Source organism: Salvelinus sp. IW2-2015, linkage group LG11 (genome assembly GCF_002910315.2).
Source record: "Salvelinus sp. IW2-2015 linkage group LG11, ASM291031v2, whole genome shotgun sequence".
Lineage (NCBI taxonomy): Eukaryota > Metazoa > Chordata > Actinopteri > Salmoniformes > Salmonidae > Salvelinus > Salvelinus sp. IW2-2015.
In genome coordinates this window covers 22,872,264-22,890,848 of record NC_036851.1, presented here as the reverse complement: position 1 = coordinate 22,890,848, position 18,585 = coordinate 22,872,264, and positions in this window count along the sequence as shown.

Below are 18,585 nucleotides of genomic sequence, written 5' to 3'. Positions count from 1 at the left end.
GGTGAGTCATATGAGAAAAATAAGACATATGTTTCACAGCTCATGCTACACATGTTTAATATTTAATCATAGTATACAGTCTTGTAATGGTAGGATGACATTAGCTGGTCTATTTTATCATATCTAAACGGTGCTTTCTGCCGTAGCTACACAGTCGTCTGGCGTATGTTTTTGCTGTTTTAGCGGATCGGTATAGATTACCATGCTCACTGCTTGTAGGTAATTCTATATATTGACGCTTTGTTTGGGCAGTGCGAGACCCTGAAGGAGCAGAGCCTATATGACCAAGACTTGTATTATTCTTTCTTTAATAAATGGCTAAACATAAACTCAGCAAATAAAGAAACGTCCCTTTTTCAGAACCCTGTCTTTCAAAGAGAATTAGTAAAACAGATTTTCATTGTAAAGGGTTTAAAAACTATTTTCCATGCTTGTTCAATGAACCATAAACAATTAATGAACATGCAACTGTGGAACGGTCATTAAGACACTAACAGCTTACAGATTGTAGGCAATTAATTAAGGTCACAGTTATGAAAACTTAGGACAGTTAAGAGGCCTTTCTACTGACCAAAAGAAAGATGCCCAGGGTCCCTGCTCATCTGTGTGAACGTGCCTTAGGCATGCTGCAAGGAGGCATGAGGACTGCAGATGTGGCCAGGGCAATAAATTGCAATGTTCGTACTGTGAGACGCCTAAGACAGCGCTACAGGGAGACAGGATAGACAGCTGATCATCCTCACAGTGACAGACCACGTGTAACAACACCTGCACAGGATCGGTACATCCGAACATCACACCAGCGGGACAGGTACAGGATGGCAACAACAACTGCCCGAGTTACACCAGGAATGCACAATCCCTCCATCAGTGCTCAGACTGTCTGCAATAGGCTGAGAGAGGCTGGACTGAGGTCTGTTGTAAAGCAGGTCCTCACCAGACATCACCGGCAACAATGTTGCCTATGGGCACAAACCCACTGTCGCTGGACCAGACAGGACTGGAAAAAAGTGCTCTTCACTGATTAGTTGCGGTTTTGTCTCACCAGGGGTGATGGTCGGATTTCTGCTTATCGTCGAAGAAATGAGCGTTACCCCGAGGCCTGTACTCTGGAGCAGGATCGATTTGGAGGTGGAGAGTCCGTCATGGTCTGGGGCGGTGTGTCACAGCATCATCGGACTGAGCTTGTGCGTTACAGGGAAGACATCCTCCTCCCTCATGTGGTAACCTTCCTGCAGGCTCATCCTGACATGACCCTCCAGCATGACAATGCCAACAGCCATATTGTCTATCACAGTGCCATCCGTTTTGTCACCAAAGCCCCATACACTAGCCACCATTGCGACCTGTACGCTCTCGTTGGTTGGCCCTCGCTTCATACTCGTCGCCAAACCCACTGGCTACAGGTTATCTACAAGTCCCTGCTAGGTAAAGCCCCGCCTTATCTCAGCTCACTAGTCACCATAGCAGCACCCACTCGTAGCACGCGCTCCAGCAGGTATATCTCACTGGTCACCCCAAAGCCAATTCCTCCTTTGGTTGTCTTTCCTTCCAGTTCTCTGCTGCCAATGACTGGAACAAACTGCAAAAATCTCTGAAGCTGGAGACTCATATCTCCCTCACTAGCTTTAAGCACCAGCTGTCAGAGCAGCTCACAGATCACTGCACCTGAACGTAGCCTATCTGTAAACAGCCCATCTATCTACCTACCTCATCCCCATACTGTATATATTTATTTATCTTGCTCCTTTGCACCCCAGTATCTCTACTTGCACATTCATCTTTTGCACATCTACCATTCCAGTGTTTAATTGCTATATTGTAATTACTTCGCCACCATGGCCTACTTATTGCCTCATTTGCACTCACTGTTTATAGACTTTTTTTGTTTTATTTTGTTCTACTGTATTATTGACTGTACGTTTTGTTTATTCCATGTGTAACTCTGTGTTGTTGTATGTGTTGAATTGCTATGCTTTATCTTGGCCAGGTCGCAGTTGCAAATGAGAACTTGTTCTCAACTAGCCTACCTGGTTAAATAAAGGTGAAATATATATATTTTTTTTAACTGCTCGTTCTGTGCGTGATTTTCTGCAAGACAGGAATGTCAGTGTTCTGCCATGGCCAGCGAAGAGCCCGGATCTCAATCCCATTGAGCACGTCTGGGACCTGTTGGATTGGAGGGTGAGGGCTTCATGTAGCAGGCCTGCTAAGCTTTCAAATCTGCTTGAGCGCAGGACATTTTCAGCTCTGGCCTTCTATAAAGATCCACCTGGTATTCCAATTCAGTTAACAAATGTGCAGATGAGGATTATTTAAATTGTGAAGATAATTTGTAATCTAGAAGCTAGTTTGGGCAGAATAACCACGTAAAATGCTATTGCAGCCAAGTTGACACGATTCAATAACTTTTTATGGCTTTTGAAACATCATCGTTGTGAAGCTTCAGCTTTACTTTAAATTTTGGAATATTTTTTATTTTTTTATTTTTCTAAATGATTGCATGGACAGGGTTAGACAGGGTTGAATATATCTGTGTGAGTCAAGCTTCAAAGTTTCTTTGAGGTAACCTCCAAAGATTTTGTGTGCGTCAACCTCCAAAGTATTGAGTGACATTTCAACTTACTGTATGCAATTAGTTTAGCATAAGGCATGCATTAGCATCCACTAACACAGTACAAGTGAAACCATAGTTGTAATGTTGACTATGTAGGCTATATGGATAAACCTCAAGCTTCCTTTTAATCTCTTAAAAAACAGAGGGCTGTGAAGGGAAAGGCTATTTCATTTAATCCTCCTGCTGTAATGGGATCTTCTCAAGTATGTGTACTTTCATCTGTCTTCATCACATAGCTCGAAGTACAAAACCTCAAGTCACTGTAAAGTCTGCTTCCAACTCACACCCCCAAACACCTAGATCCCCTGAAGGCAGCTCACTCTCCAGATCCCAATCACCTGAATTCTAAACACCTGTTCACACACCTGTATGTCATTATCACACACTATTTAGTTGAGTTCTTTGCACCCCATGACTGTGAGGTATTGTTTGTTTTGTGACACAGGGCTTTCAGAGTGTTGGGTTTCTTGTGTATTACTCCTCCTGTGTATTATAGTTTTTGCCTATTCCCTGCCTGTACTTTAGCAGATTTCCTGTTTCTACCTACTGCCTGATCTCCCGGACTACGTTATTAGCCTTTTCCATGCCTGTACTGTTTCCCTTTTGGACGCCCTGTGTATGACCTTCTGCCTGCCCCTGGACCGAGCTACCTGCCTCCTGTGGTCCTTTGCAATAAACACCTGCTGCGCCCTGTGCTTGAAACCAGCTCTCTGTCTCCCCTCGTGTATATTACAGTCACCACTACAAAATGCAACCCCCTACTCCACCTCCTCACACCCTTTCACTGAAGTCTCTATTCTGCTCAGGGCCAGCTCTAGCATTTTGTGTGCCCTAAGCGGTGGAGAGAAAAGGATACGTTTAAAGTTAGTTTCCTGCATATCTATGCATTTTGTCATGGAACAGAGAGAAAATTTGTTTTTTACAGCTAATTTCCTGCAATTGTACCCATTTTGCCATGGGGTGGAGAATTGTTGTTGCAGTTTTAAAGCACATTTTCTGCAATTCTACACATTTTGTAATGACTTATGCCATTTTAATATGATATCTGAGTGAGAATGACTAACAAAATCAATGGGGACCCCTTTGTGTTCAGGGCCCCTGGGCACGTGCCCTGCGTGCCCGGTTGGTATTCGGCCATTCGACAAGTTTAGATAGCTGGCTAGACAAACTACCAATAACAAAATTGTTTGCTGACATTGATTATTGAGTGACTGTCAGTAGGCAGGTTTCCTTTGACCAAGGTTTATTCTATAAAAGCAAAGTCACCCAAAAAAGTATTGCAACATGTAAGGTAAATGGCAGAGAGAGGAGGCATTTACTAAAGGTTAACAACATTTTTAACTGTTCGATTGGGGTGTATTTTTTATTTGTTGTGCAAAATGATGATAAAAACTGTGATTTTGGAATAAATGATGATTGCTGAATAATTTTGGAAGGTAGGCAGGGCATGTGATATCATCACGTAACTATAAAGCTCCACTCAAAATGTAATTCTAAATGCCTACTGCTTGCAAAATAAAAAATCAATCAAGGATTGTCCTGGCATTCAAGAAATATATTAGTCAACTGTTGCATTCTATCCATGCTGGCTTTCGCGGGCTACCTGAGACATGAAACAGATAGGCGAGAAGACATACAGGCTGTCGCCAATTTATTAATGTGCAATTTGCATGAATGGGTTATGGAAACATTTCAACCAATTAATTTTTATTAGACACTGTAGGTTTTTGCGAAAGTTTTTTGTTGTTGATGTGACACCATTACGTCCAGCTGTTTTTATCGACACAAGATAGTTAAATGGACACATACCGTAGCAGGCAATTGTCGCATCTATTTTCTATGCAAACTTTCTAAATCACTGGACAAGTTAATGGAAACCTCTTCAGACTGACATAACAAAATAAAAAATGCTGATGCACAACAAAAATGTTGAAATTGCACCTGCTGTATTCTAATATTCTTACTTTTAAAAGAAAGTTGAGACCCCAACTGAGTTCCTAAAGAATACATGTATTTATATATACACACTACCGTTCAAAAGTTTGGGGTCACTTAGCTTTTCTTTCAAAAACAAGAACATTTCTAATTGTTTGTCCATAAAAAACAAACATTTAATTGATCAGAAATACAGTGTAGACATTTTTTATGTTAGTTTAACGGTAGTGTGTAAATGACTATTGTAGCTGGAAACGGCTGATTTATAATGGAATATCTACATAGGCGTACAGAGGCCCATTATCAGCAATCACCACTCCTGTGTTCCAATGGCATGTTGTGTTAGGTAATCCAAATTTATAATTTTAAAAGGCTAATTGATCATTAGAAAACCCCTTTGCAATTATGTTAGCACAGCTAAAATCTGTTAAGCTGATTAAAAAGCAATAAAACTCGCCATCTTTAGACTAGTTGAGTATCTGGAGCATCAGCATTTGTGGGTTCGATTACAGGCTCAAAATGGCCAGAAACAAAGAACTTTCTAATGAAACTCGTCAATCTATTCTTGTTCTGAGAAATGAAGGCTATTCCATGCGATAAATTGCCAAAAAACTGAAGATCCCGTACAACGCTGTGTACTACTCCCTTCACAGAACAGGGAAAACTGGCTCTAACCAGAATAGAAAGAGGAGTGGGAGGCCCTGGTGCACAACTGAGCAAGAGGACAAGTACATTAGAGTGTATAGTTTGAGAAACAGACACCTCACAAGTCCACAATTGGCAGCTTCATTAAATAAAACCCACAAAATACCAGTCTCAACGTCAACAGTGAAGAGGTGACTCCGGGATGCTGGCCTTCTAGGCAGAGTTGCAAAGAAAAAGCCATATCTCAGACTGGCCAATACAAAAACAAGATTAAGATGGGCAAAAAAACACAGACACTGGACAGAGGAACTCTGCCTAGAAGGCCAGCATCCCGGAGTCGCCTCTTCACTGTTGAAGTTGAGACTGGTGTTTGCGGGTACTATTAAATGAAGCTGCCAGTTGAGGACTTGTGAGGCATCTGTTTCTCAAACTAGACACTTAAATGTACTTGTCCTCTTGCTTAGTTGTGCACCAGGGCCTCCCACTCTTTCCCACTCAAACCTGACTCAGTTACACCAGCTCTGTCAGGAGGAATGGGCCAAAATTCACCCAACTTATTGTGGGAAGCTTGTGGAAGGCTCCCCGAAACGTTTGACCCAAGTTAAACAATTTAAAGGCAGTGCTACCAAATACCAATTGAGTGTATGTAAACTTCTGAACCAATGGGAATGTGATGAAAGAAATACAAGCTGAAATAAATCATTCTCTCTACTATTATTCTGACATTTCACATTCTTAAAATAAAGTGGTGATCCTGACTGAATTTTTACTAGGATTAAATGTCAAGAATTGTGAAAAACTGAGTTTAAATGTATTTGGTGTATGTAAACTCCCGACTTCAACTGTATATATACAGTATATATATACAGTACCAGTCAAAAGTTTGGATACACCTACTCATTCAAGGGTTTTTCAAAATGTTTTACTATTTTCTACATTGTAGAATAATAGTGAAGACATCAAAACTATGAAATAACACACATGGAATCATGTCATAACCAAAAAGTGTTAAACAAATCCAAATACATTTGAGATTCTTCAAAGTAGCCACCATTTGCCTTGATGACAGCTTTGCTCTTCATCCGATGTTCTCTAGCACAATGTCAACTTCTTCTGCCATAAATTGTCAATGCAAAGAAAAAAATTGCATTTTTGCAATCTGCTGTCTTCCAAGCAGTAGACTATCCGAGGATGGTGTCTGGCCTCATCATTTCATTCTAGTTTGTAAATCTCCAACTATATTGTTATGAATGATGTTATTGTGGAACAATTGGACTATAAATTGTTCCCAGTGTAAAGAAACCATATTGTACAGTTTTACGAGAGCATGATCTCAGAGACCGGTATTTCCTTAGTGGAATGGCTTTTCATCACTGCTTTCCCTTTCACATTGTTGCTCTTGTCAATTGCTATAGACCACCTTCTGCACCCAGCTGTGAATTGATTGCCCCCATCTATCTTCAGAGCTCGTGCTGATAGGTGACCTAAACTGGGACATGCTTAATACCCCGGCCATCCTACAATCTAAGCTTGATGCCTTCAATCTCACACAAATGATCAATGAACCTACCAGGTACAACCCCAAATCCATAAACACGGGCACCCTCATAGATATCATCCTAACCAACCTGCACTCCAAATACATCCCTGCTGTCTTCAACCAGGATCTCAGCGATCACTGCCTTATTGCTTGCGTCCGTAATAGGTCTGCGGTCAAACGACCACCCCACATCACTGTCAAACGCTCCCTAAAACACTTCAGCGAGCAGGCCTTTCTAATCGACCTGGCCCGGGTATCCTGGAAGTATATTGACCTCATTCCGTCAGTAGAAGATGTCTGGTTATTCTTTAAAAGTGCTTTCCTCACAATCTTAAATAAGCATGCCCCACTTAAAAAATGTTGAACCAGGAACAGATATAGCCCGTGGTTCACTCCAGACCTGACTCCCCTTGACCAGCACAAAAACATCATGTGGCTACTGCATTAACATCGAATAGCCCTTGCGATATGCAACTTTTAAGGGAAGTTAGGAACCATTATACACAGGCAGTTTGAAAAAGCTAGCCTTTGCTTTCCTAACAGAAATTTGCATCCTGCAGCACAAAATCCAAAATGTAAAGTCCATGGAGAATAAGAGCACCTCCTCCCAGCTGCCACTGCACTGAGGCTAGGAAACACTGTCACCACCGATAAATCCACGATAATTGATTTCAATAAGCATTTTTCTACGGCTGGTCATGCTTTCCATCTGGCTACCCTACCCTGGTCAACAGCCCTGCACCCCCCACAGCACCTTGCCCAAGCCTCACCCATTTCTCCTTCACCCAAATCCAGATAGCTGATGTTCTGAAAGAGCTGAACAATCTGGACCCCTGCAAATCAGCAGGGCTAGACAATCTGGACCCTCTCTTTCGAAAATTATCAGCCGAAATTGTTGCAACCCCTATAACTAGCCTGTTCAACCTCTCTTTCGTATCGTCTGAGATCCCCAAAGTTTGGAAAGCTGCCGCGGTCATCCCCCTCTTCAAAGGGGGAGACACTCTAGACCCAAACTGCTACAGACCTACATCTAACACACCATGCCTTTCTAAGATCTTCGAAAGCCAAGTTAATAAACATATCACCGACCATTTCGAATAACACCGTACCTTCTCCGCTATGCAATCTGGTTTCAGAGCTGATCATGGGTGCACCTCAGCCACGCTGAAGGTCCTAAACGATTTCATAAGCTCCATCGACAAGAGACAATACTGTGCAGCTGTATTCATAGACCTGGCCAAGGCTTTCAACTCATTCAATCACCACATTCTTATCGGCAGACTCAAAAGCCTTGGTTTCTCAAATGACTGCCTCACCTGGTTCACCAACTACTTCTCTGATAGAGTTCAGTGTGTCAAATCGGAGGGCCTATTGTCCAGACCTCTGGCAGTCTCTATGGGGTGCCACAGGGTTCAATTCTCAGGCCGACTCTTTTCTCTGTATCCATCAATGATGTCGCTCTTGCTGCTGGTGATTCTCTGATCCACCTCTACGCAGATGACACCATTCTGTATACATCTGGCCCTTCTTTGGACACTGTGCTAACAAACCTCCAAACAAGCTTCAACGCTGTACAACAGTCCTTCCGTGGCCTCCAACTGCATTTAAATGCTAGTTAAACTAAATGAATGCTCTTCAACCGATTACTGCCCGCACCCTCCCGCCCGACTAGCATCACTACTCTGGACGGTTCTGACTTAGAATGTATGTGTTACGCTCGCTGTCCTCAAACTCCCTGTCATAAATGAACCAAGGTGCAGCATGGTAGGCGTACATTTTCTTTATTAAATTAAATGTTCCACCAAAAAAAACAATAAACAACTCAACGAACGTAAAGCTAGGAGTGCAACAACCTGCAACACGAAAGACAAGATCCCACGACAGAAAGTGGGAAAAAGGGCTGCCTAAGTATGATTCCCAATCAGAGACTATAGACAGCTGCCTCTGATTGGGAACCATACTCGGCCAAAAACGAAGAAATAGACAACATAGAATGCCCACCCCAAATCACACCCTTACCTAACCAAATAGAGAAATAAAACGGCTCTCTAAGGTCAGGGCGTGACAATATGAACAACTACAAATACCTAGGTATTTAGACTATAAACTCTCCTTCCAGACTCACATTAAACATCTCCAATCCAAAATTAAATCTAGAATCGGCTTCCTATTTCGCAACAAAGCATCCTTCACTCATGCTGCCAAACATACCCTGGTAAAACTGACTATCTTACCGAACCTTGACTTTGGCGATGTTATTTACAAAATAGCCTCCAACACTCCACTCAGCAAATTGGATGTAGTCTATCACAGTGCCATCCGTTTTGTCACCAAAGCCCCATATTCTACCCACCACTGCGACCTGTATGCTCTTGTTTGCTGGCCCTCGCTTCATATTCGTCGCCAAATCCACTGGCTCCAGGTCATCTATAAGTCTTTGATAGGTAAAGCCCCTTCTTATCTCAGCTCACTGGTCACCATAGCAGCACCCACCCGTAGCACGCGCTCCAGCAGGTATATCTCACTGGTCACCCCAAAGCCAATTCCTCCTTTGGTTGTCTTTCCTTCCAGTTCTCTGCTGCCAATGACTGGAACGAATTGCAAAAATCACTGAAGCTGGAGACTCATATCTCCCTCACTAGCTACTAACTTTAAGCACCAGCTGTCAGAGCAGCTCACAGATCACTGAACCTGTACATAGCCCATCTGTAAACAGCCCATCCAACTACTTCATCCCCATGTTGTTACTTTTTGTTGTTGTTCCTTTTCACCCCAGTATCTCTACTTGCACATTCATCTTCTGCACATCTATCACTCCAGTGTTTATTGCTAAATTGTAATTATTTCACCACTATGGCCTATTTATTGCCTTACCTCCCTTATCTTACCTCATTTGCACAGACTGTATATAGACTTTTTTCCTATTGTGTTATTGACTGTATGTTTTTTATTACATGTGTAACTCTGTGTTGTTGTTTATGTCGCACTGCTTTGCTTTATCTTGGCCAGGTCACAGTTGTAAATGAGAACTTGTTCTCAACTGGCCTACCTGGTTAAATAAAATAAATGTTCTTGCTAAATATCTGCCATCGATCCTTCCATACTATTGATTTCCTCCAGCAGCTGAGCAGATTCTCTCTCTCAGGCTTTTGTCCTTCAGAAACAATGTTTGAACAGCTCCTATTGAAACGGTCATCAACTCAACCCTCTATGATACCACTTCCATGCCTACACTCCGTAAGGGTATGTTCTCATGCACCTACCCAAGAAAGCTGTCTAATGAGAAATATTACAGGCACACCCCCTTGGGTACCAGTGGTGGAAAAAGTACCCAATTGTCATACTTGAGTAAAAGTAAAGATACCTTAAAATAAAATGACTCAAGTAAAAGTGAAAGTCACCCATTAAAATACTACTTGAGTAAAAGTCCGAAAGTATTTGTTTTTAAATGTACTTAAGTATCAAAAGTAAAAGTATAAATAATTTCACATCCCTTATATTACACACACCAGATGGCACAATTTTATTGTTTTTTTAATTTACATATAGCCAGGGGCACATTTCAACACAGACTTCATTGACATCCAAAGCGTTTGTGTTTAGTGAGTCAGATCAGAGGTAGTAGGGATGACCAGGGATGTTCTCTTGATAAGTGTGTAAATTAGACAATTTCTTGTCCTGCTAAACATTCAGAATGTAACTAGTACTTACTGGTGTCAGGGAAAATGTAAGGAGTAAAAAATACATAATTTTCTTTAGTAATGTAGTGGAGTAAAAGTAACAGTTGGCAAAAATATAAAGAAAGTAAAGTACAGATACCCCAACAAACTACTTAATTAGAACTTTCAAGTATTTTTACTTACAGCTTTTGACAATTGCTTACACATGATTTCTGAAACGATGGCTCCTTTTCTCTAGACTCTACACACAAAACCCCAAAACCAAACACCAAAAACTATTTTAACTCTCTCATAATGGTGTTTTTGCATCAAAACTCTACACACAAACCATCAAATGATTAGCTCTTATACACGCCAACTACACACAGATGTGAAAAATGTAAAACACTACTATCTTGTGTTTTTTGCATGTTGAACAGTAACAGACAAAACAGTAACAGACAAAACAAATAGGCTTGTTACTATAAAAAAAAAACTGTTAGGGTGCATCCTGTCTCCTATTTTGGTCTGGCCACAGCACCTCATCAACATCACAAGCGATATTCTCTCTGGCTAAACAGCGGGGGAAGAAGTGTCTGGAGTGGTGTATCCAGCCCTGGCATGCCCCCTCGTCTAGGTCACCACAGGCCTCCTCCTCGTCCTCGTCCTTGTCCTCTTCTTCCTCCTCCTTCTTGTCCTCATCCCCCTCTTACTCTCACGCTCTCTCCAAAATTGGCCTCCATTGTTGTCCAAACCAAAGAAACCAACCTGAAGCCTATTAATAGTGCTCAAGCTCTGATTTCTAAGTGAAATGTTTACGTAATCGGTAAATCAGTGTGGCATTTTTAATGGCAGTGTTTTCCAAACGGAACACAAGAACTGAGCACGACATATGTTTGTTGTTGTTGAACGCCAAAACTGAACCCTGTCGAACACTGAAACCGGAACTAAATACCTCGGTTTAAAAGCTGACAGTGTTTTTATATACTTTTATTTGAATTGGAATCCTGCGGCTCTGTTGGGCTAAATTGCTGTGAGCGCTGCTATATGTCCCGGGATCCTGACAGATTCCGCATAGGGGGAGAGAGGCGAAAGCACAGCTAGCCTAGCTCTCTTGGCGGTCTCAAATGGAAGCCGCTATTGAACGTTTCCAACGGTGCAGGAGCTGCGTTTACTTTTCTTGGTTCCGGGACAATGTGGATCGCGTTGACTTTCAATATAGCAACTGCTTGCGGAGGACTACAGGAGCGAAGTAGCTACTCCTACATAAGCTACTGGGGAACCCACACCCACCTACTTTTTCTTTTTCTTCCACCCCAGTAGCCGGACGCCAGCTCTGGTCTGGTGGAAGTTTCGCCGCCGGGTCGGCTCTCCACAGCCGACTGGCCGGTGCTAGGCAGGGTTCCATCCCCGAAGGGGTCTCCCCCTTCCCTGAAGAATGTAGCTGATCTCGACCCAACCAACCAGCCATGGAGGTACATCACTCGCCGGGGAAGTAGAAGAAGTCGTCCTCTGGCAACGGGGGTCTCCATTGAGATGTTGAGCTCGGAACTGACACAGACCAGAAAAAGCTTTGCCGCCCTGGATCCAGAGGTTCCGGCGCCTTCGTCCGTGGTGGCTTCCCAATCAAGATCGGATCTGGAGGTACCTTCGTCCTCGGCTCTGTCTCCCTCTCCAGTGGCTTCTTCCCCGAGTTCAGATCCTTGGAGATGTGAGGCTGCCTGAGAGACCGGCCCATATAACATCACCAGCTGTCATCATAGGCAGCTCTATGGTGAGAAACTTGGTCCACAATGCAAAAATCTCGGTCCCCAAGGCAAAAATCCTGTGCTACCCAGGAGCACGAGTAAGGCACATAACAAGGCTGCTTCCAACTGTTCTACCACAGATAACGGGAGCTGACACTGTCGTAGTCCATGTGGGGTCAAACGACATCAGGAGGGCTAGCTCGGAACATTTATAAAATGGATTTTAAAGAACTGATTTTAGCATTAAAAGACTCCAAAGAAACTGCCAATAATTTCAGGTCCAGTACCATCGTTGGGCCGCGGGTGTGAAAGATTCAGCAGACTGCTGGCATTACAGATCTGGCTAAAATACTACTGTAGCTCTGCTGGAGTCACTTTTATTGATAACTTTGACACCTTCTGGAAACAGAAGATACTCTACAGGAATGACGGAGTCCATCCAAATCATCTTGGCTCCTGGACTCTGTCCACGCATGTCAAGGCTACGTTGAAACAATGACTGGTAAATGATCCAAGACCAGCTCAGTTAATCCCTACCATTGTTACAATGAGTTGTCATAATGCTGCATCAAATGTACATGATCTTAGGGGCATTGGAAAACACAATGTAAGTAATTTAATTGATGTACCCATAATTGCATCGAATACATCTGTTTATCCTACAGCTATTGTAAGTAGTAATCATGAGCCTATAAACCAGGGTTACACTGGTAGCACTGAGGCGGTGTGCAATAGTAGGAAGACCACTTCATGCACCTCATCCTGCACTATCAGCTCCAATTTAAATAACATGAGTAAGTCTACCTCTGATAAGCTTCCCAGTAAAGCATGAAAAACAATCAAGCAACCCAGATAAGTGCTAAAAATTGCCCATATTAACATATGTAGCCTAAGAAACAAGGTCCATGAAGTCAATAACTTGCTTGTAACAGATGACATTCATATTCTGACTATCTCTGAAACTCACTTAGATAATACCTTAAATGATACAGTGGTAGCAATACATGTTCATAACGTCTACCGAAAAGTCAGAAATGCCAACGGAGGCGGTGTTGCAGTCTATATTCAGAACCACATTCCTGTAAAGCTTAGAGACGATCTAATGTTAAATACTGTTGAAGTAATATGGCTACAGGTTCATCTGCCTCACCTAAAGCCCATTCTTGTGGGAAGCTGCTATAGACCACCAAGTGCTAACAGTCAGTATCTGGATATTATGTGTGAAATGCTTGATAATATATGTGATATTAACAGAGAAGTATGTTTTCTGGGTGATTTTAATTATTGACTGGCTATCAAGCTGCCCACTCAGGAAAAAACTTCAAACTGTAACCAGTGCCTGCAACCTGGATCAGGTTATCAGCCAACCTACCAGGGTAGTTACAAACAGCACAGGAATTACATCAACATGTATGGATCACATTTTTACTAATGCTGCAGATATTTGCTTTGAAGCCGTATCCAAATCCATAGGATGAAGTGATCACAATATAAAAGCCATATCTTGGAAAACCAAAGTTCCAAAGGCTGGGCCTAAAATAGTGTATAAGAGGTCATACAAGAAGTTTTGTAGTGATTCATATGTTGATGATGTGAAGAATATTTGCTGGTCTGTGTTGTGTAATGAGGAGCAACCAGGCACTTGACACATTTATGAAACGACTTATTCCAGTTACTAATAAGAACGCACCCATTAAGAAAATGACTGTAAAAACTGGTAAATCCCCTTGGATTGATGAGGAATTTAAATGTTGTATGGTTAAAAGGGATGAGGCGAAGGGTATGGCAATTAAGTCTGGCAACCCAACTGATTGGCAAACGTACTGCTAATTAAGAAATTATGTGACTAAACTAAAAGAAAAAGAAACTACACTATGTAACAAAGATAAATTATATAAATAATGATAGTAAAAAGCTTTGGGGCACCTTAAATTACATTTTGGGAAAAAAAGCCAAATCGGCTCCTTCATTCATTGAATCAGATGGCTCATTCATCAAAAAGCCCACTGATATTGTAAACTACTTTAATGACTTTTTCAATGGCAAGATAAGCAAACTTAGGGATGCAATGCCAGCAACAAACGCTGACACTACACATCCAAGTATATGGGATCAATTTATGAAAGACAAGAATTGCACTTTTGAATTCCGTAAAGTCAGTGTGGAAGAGGTGAAAAAATGTGTGTTTTCTACCAACAATGACAAGCCACCAGGGTCTGACACTCTAGATGGAAAATGACTTAGGATAACAGCAGACGATATTGCCACATCTTCAATTTAAGCCCCCTAGAGAGCGTGGCCTGGAGGGAAGCTAAAGTCATTCCGCTACCCAAGAAAAGTAAAGCCCCCTTTACTGGCTCAAATAGCCGACCAATCAGCCAGTTACCAACCCTTAGTAATCTTCTGGGAAAAAATTGTGTTTGACCAGATACAATGCTATTTTACAGTAAACAAATTGACAACAGCATTTCAGCATGCTTATAGGGAAGGACGCTCAACAAGCACAGCACTTACACAAATGACTGATGATTGGCTGAGAAAAATTGATGATAAAATGATTGTGGGGGCTGTCTTGTTAGACTTCAGTGCAGCTTTTGACATTATCAATCGTACCTCTGCTGCTGGAAAAACGTATGGGTTATGGCTTTACATTCCCTGTTATAATGCGGATAAAGAGTTACTTGTCTAACAGAACACAGAGGGTGTTCTTTAATGGAAGCCTATCAAATATAATCCAGTTAGAATCAGAAATTCCCCATGATAGCTGTTTTGGCCCCTTGCTTTTTCAATTTTTGCTAACGACATGCCACTGACTTTGAGTAAAGCCAGAGTTTCTATGTATGCGGAGGCCTCAATGTTATATACATCAGCTACTACAGCGACTGAAATGACTGCAACACTCAACAAGGAGCTGCAGGTAGTTTCAGAGTGGGTGGCAAGGAATAAGTTAGCGCTAAATATTTCTCAAACTAAAAGCATTGTATTTGGAACAAAACACTCACTAAACCTTAAACCTCAACTAAATCTTGCAGTGAAAATTTAGCAAGTTGAGGTGACTAAACTGCTTGGAGTAACACTAGATTGTAAACTGTCATGGTCAAAACATATTGATGCAGTAGTAGCTAAGATGGGGAGAAGTCTTTCTATAATGAAGCGATGCTCTGCCTTCTTAACAAGGCAAGTCCTACAGGTCCTAGTTTTGTCTCACCTTGACTACTGTTCAGTGGTGTGGTCAGGTGCCACAAAAAAGGACTTAGGAAAATTGCAATTGGCACAGAACAGTGCAGCATCGGCTGGCACTTGAATGTACACAGAGAGCTAATATTAATAATATGCATGTCAATCTCTCCTGGCTGAAAGTGGAGGAGAGCTTGACTTCATCACTACTATTATTTATGAGAGGTATTGACATGTTGAATGCACCGAGCTGTCTGTCTAAACTACATGCATACCCCACAAGACAGGCCACAAGAGGTCTCTTCACAGTCCCCAAGTCCAGAACAGACTATAGGAGGCACACAGTACTCCATAGAGCCATGACTACATGGAACTCTATTCCACAAGTAACTGACGCAAGAAGTAAAATTAGATTTAAAAAACAGATAAAAAAACATTTTATGGAACAGCGGGGACTGTGAAGCAACAGAAACATTGGCACAGACACATGCATACACACATATACACACACACATAGGATAACATACGCAATATACATGCACATGGATTTAGTACTGTAGATATGTGGTAGTGGTGGAGTAGGGGCCTGAGGGCACACAGTGTGTTGTGAAATCTGTGAATGTATTGTAATGTTTTAAAATTGTATAAACTGCCTTAGTTTTGCTGGACCCCAGGAAGAGTAGCTGCTAATGGGGATCCATAATAAATACAAATAGAAAATACCTGTTAGTTTGAATGATGTGTCTAGTGTTTCGCAAAAAGTGTGTTTTACAATTGCAAGCTGAGTGTAAAGCAGATAATGTATTTCAGTTTTGCAGACTTGGTCTGAGGATTAGGCACATGCATTCATTAATGGTTTCACTGAGTATGCCTTTAAGCGATTGTAAAAACTGTAAGTACTTCACACCACTGCTGGGCACCAATGTCAATTCAATGTCTATTCCATGTTGGTTCAAAGTAATTTCATTGAAATGATGTGGAAACAACGTTGATTCAACCAGTATGTGCCCAGTGGGACAGTGCCATATCAAATGCTGAACCAGATTTTCCAATATGAAGGGATGAGATGGAAAGGATGAGATGTTGGGCATTAAATTAAAAACAAGGAAAATGTCAAGAATAAAGTTATTTCAGTGTGTGTTCCTTGTTTTGATCGCCATCACTTTCTTACATGTGCAAATTCCAAAGTGATTGCCACAGAGACCATCTGTCTTACGTTTTTCATGTTGATTCCTCTAGGGTTTATTTGAATATCAATCAGGAAAGCATGGTTTTTCCAAACTCTTTATTTGCTTCATCTTGCTCACCTTCTTTGTCTAACTTTGATTTGGCGTGAATGGCTATGAATACTCTGGAACAGCTTTTAATGAGAGAATTATCATTGTACCAGTCTTTCTATATTTCAGTGCTTCCAACGGGCTGTTTTAACTCATTAACTAACAGAATTACATTATTTATCATGACAGAAAATAAATTTTTGGATACTTTATTTATTATAACTGTATTGGTGCATAACTTTATTGATGCATCACCCTTAATACTATATTATCTGTATATTCCGGGACTCTGGGTCATCTTCAATCAATCCTGGTAACTGAGTTCACATTTGCATTACTTTTTTTTATTCTATTACTGTTAACATTACTTTGAAGAGGGTTTTCTGTGTAAGGTGGTCTCTACATGTCACGTTCTGACCTTAGTTCCTTTTTTATGTCTTTATTTTAGTTTGGTCAGAGCGTGAGTTGGGGTGGGCATTCTATGTTTTGTTCTGTTGTTCTATTTCTATGTGTTTGGCCTAGTATGGTTCTCAATCAGAGGCAGGTGTCAGTCGTTGTCTCTGATTGGGAGCCATATTTAGGTAGCCTGTTTTCCTTTGTGTTTTGTGGGTGGTTGTTTCCTGTGTCTGTACCATACGGGACTGTTTCGATTTTCGTTTGTGCTTTCACGGTGTTATTTTGTATTTTTGTAGTGTTCAGTTTTATATATTAAAATGGACACTTACCACGCTGCATATTGGTAAGATATCTCTTACTCCTCATCAGAAGAAGAGGAAAGTCGTTACACTACACTGTGCACTGATAGTGAAGGTTGAAGGCAGTGGAGCGAGCAATGTTGTGTGGAATAATTGATACCTGGCTAAATACCTTTAATATTAATAAAATATTCGGACATTGTTTGCTAACCGTGGAGCAGGGCTGTCGGGCAGACATGCGGTGTGAAAAGACAGAATCATCATGCCTCAGAGGACCATGGGCAAACAAGCCATCAATCGTGCTGAAAGGAATTATGTTTTTATGCCATTGGGATCTCCACTAAATGCTGCAATTTACTTTGATTAGCAGATCATCGTTTAAGTACAGTTTTTTTTTGCAAGGAAGTCATCCCTAACATAAATAACATTGGTTTTTAAAGTGTGAAAACATTTGTTAGAAAATATAAAACATATCTTGACACCAGAACAATGTGTTTGATCTGGTGCTTTCTGTACAAGCTTTGACCCCACTGTATGTTCCCTTTTTATTTAGTGTATGTCTTTGGTTGAGTTTCCTGGGAAAATGTATCATATCACATCAAAAGAATGGCTGGAAACCAGTTTTTCACTTCTTCTATGCATTAGACCTGATAACCAGAGGGATCTATTCGTTTTAGGAAAGTGATAAGAGCAGCTGTCACGGTAAATTACGGTGACCATCTCATGCACTGCTTCTGCTAAACTTTGTTCAGTGTCAGCCCATTGGACTCTCAATGAAGAATATTGGGGAGGCAATCAACAAGCTGTTGGATGTCTGCATTATGCAAGTTACAGAGCAAAATTATTACTACATTCTATTTAGTCATGAAACGAAAACGAAACGAGTAGCCTAAAGCAACCATAACTACTGGTTAGACTAATTATTGCTCATTTCATAACATTACCAGGATTAAAGACCATGGAAAAAAAGGAGTGGGCTTTTTAATATTCCCCTGTTCCTGTACATCCATGTCATTAAGCTGTCTACCCTCCATAATTTAGTACGCCTGTTATCAACACACACTTAATTAATATTTTGGAATGAACTCCAAGACCTCCATTAGTCTGATGTGTTTTGACAGGGCATTGTGTAATAATGTCCTCCTCAACATCACAAAAGACATTCTCCTTCTCTTCTGAAATAATGGAAGCCATTGTCACCATCCATCATCGTCCAGGAGACCTGGCACTCTCTCCGGTGTCACCGTCACCACGCTCCCATTTACTCAATGGATGTGACTTTCACCTCCATT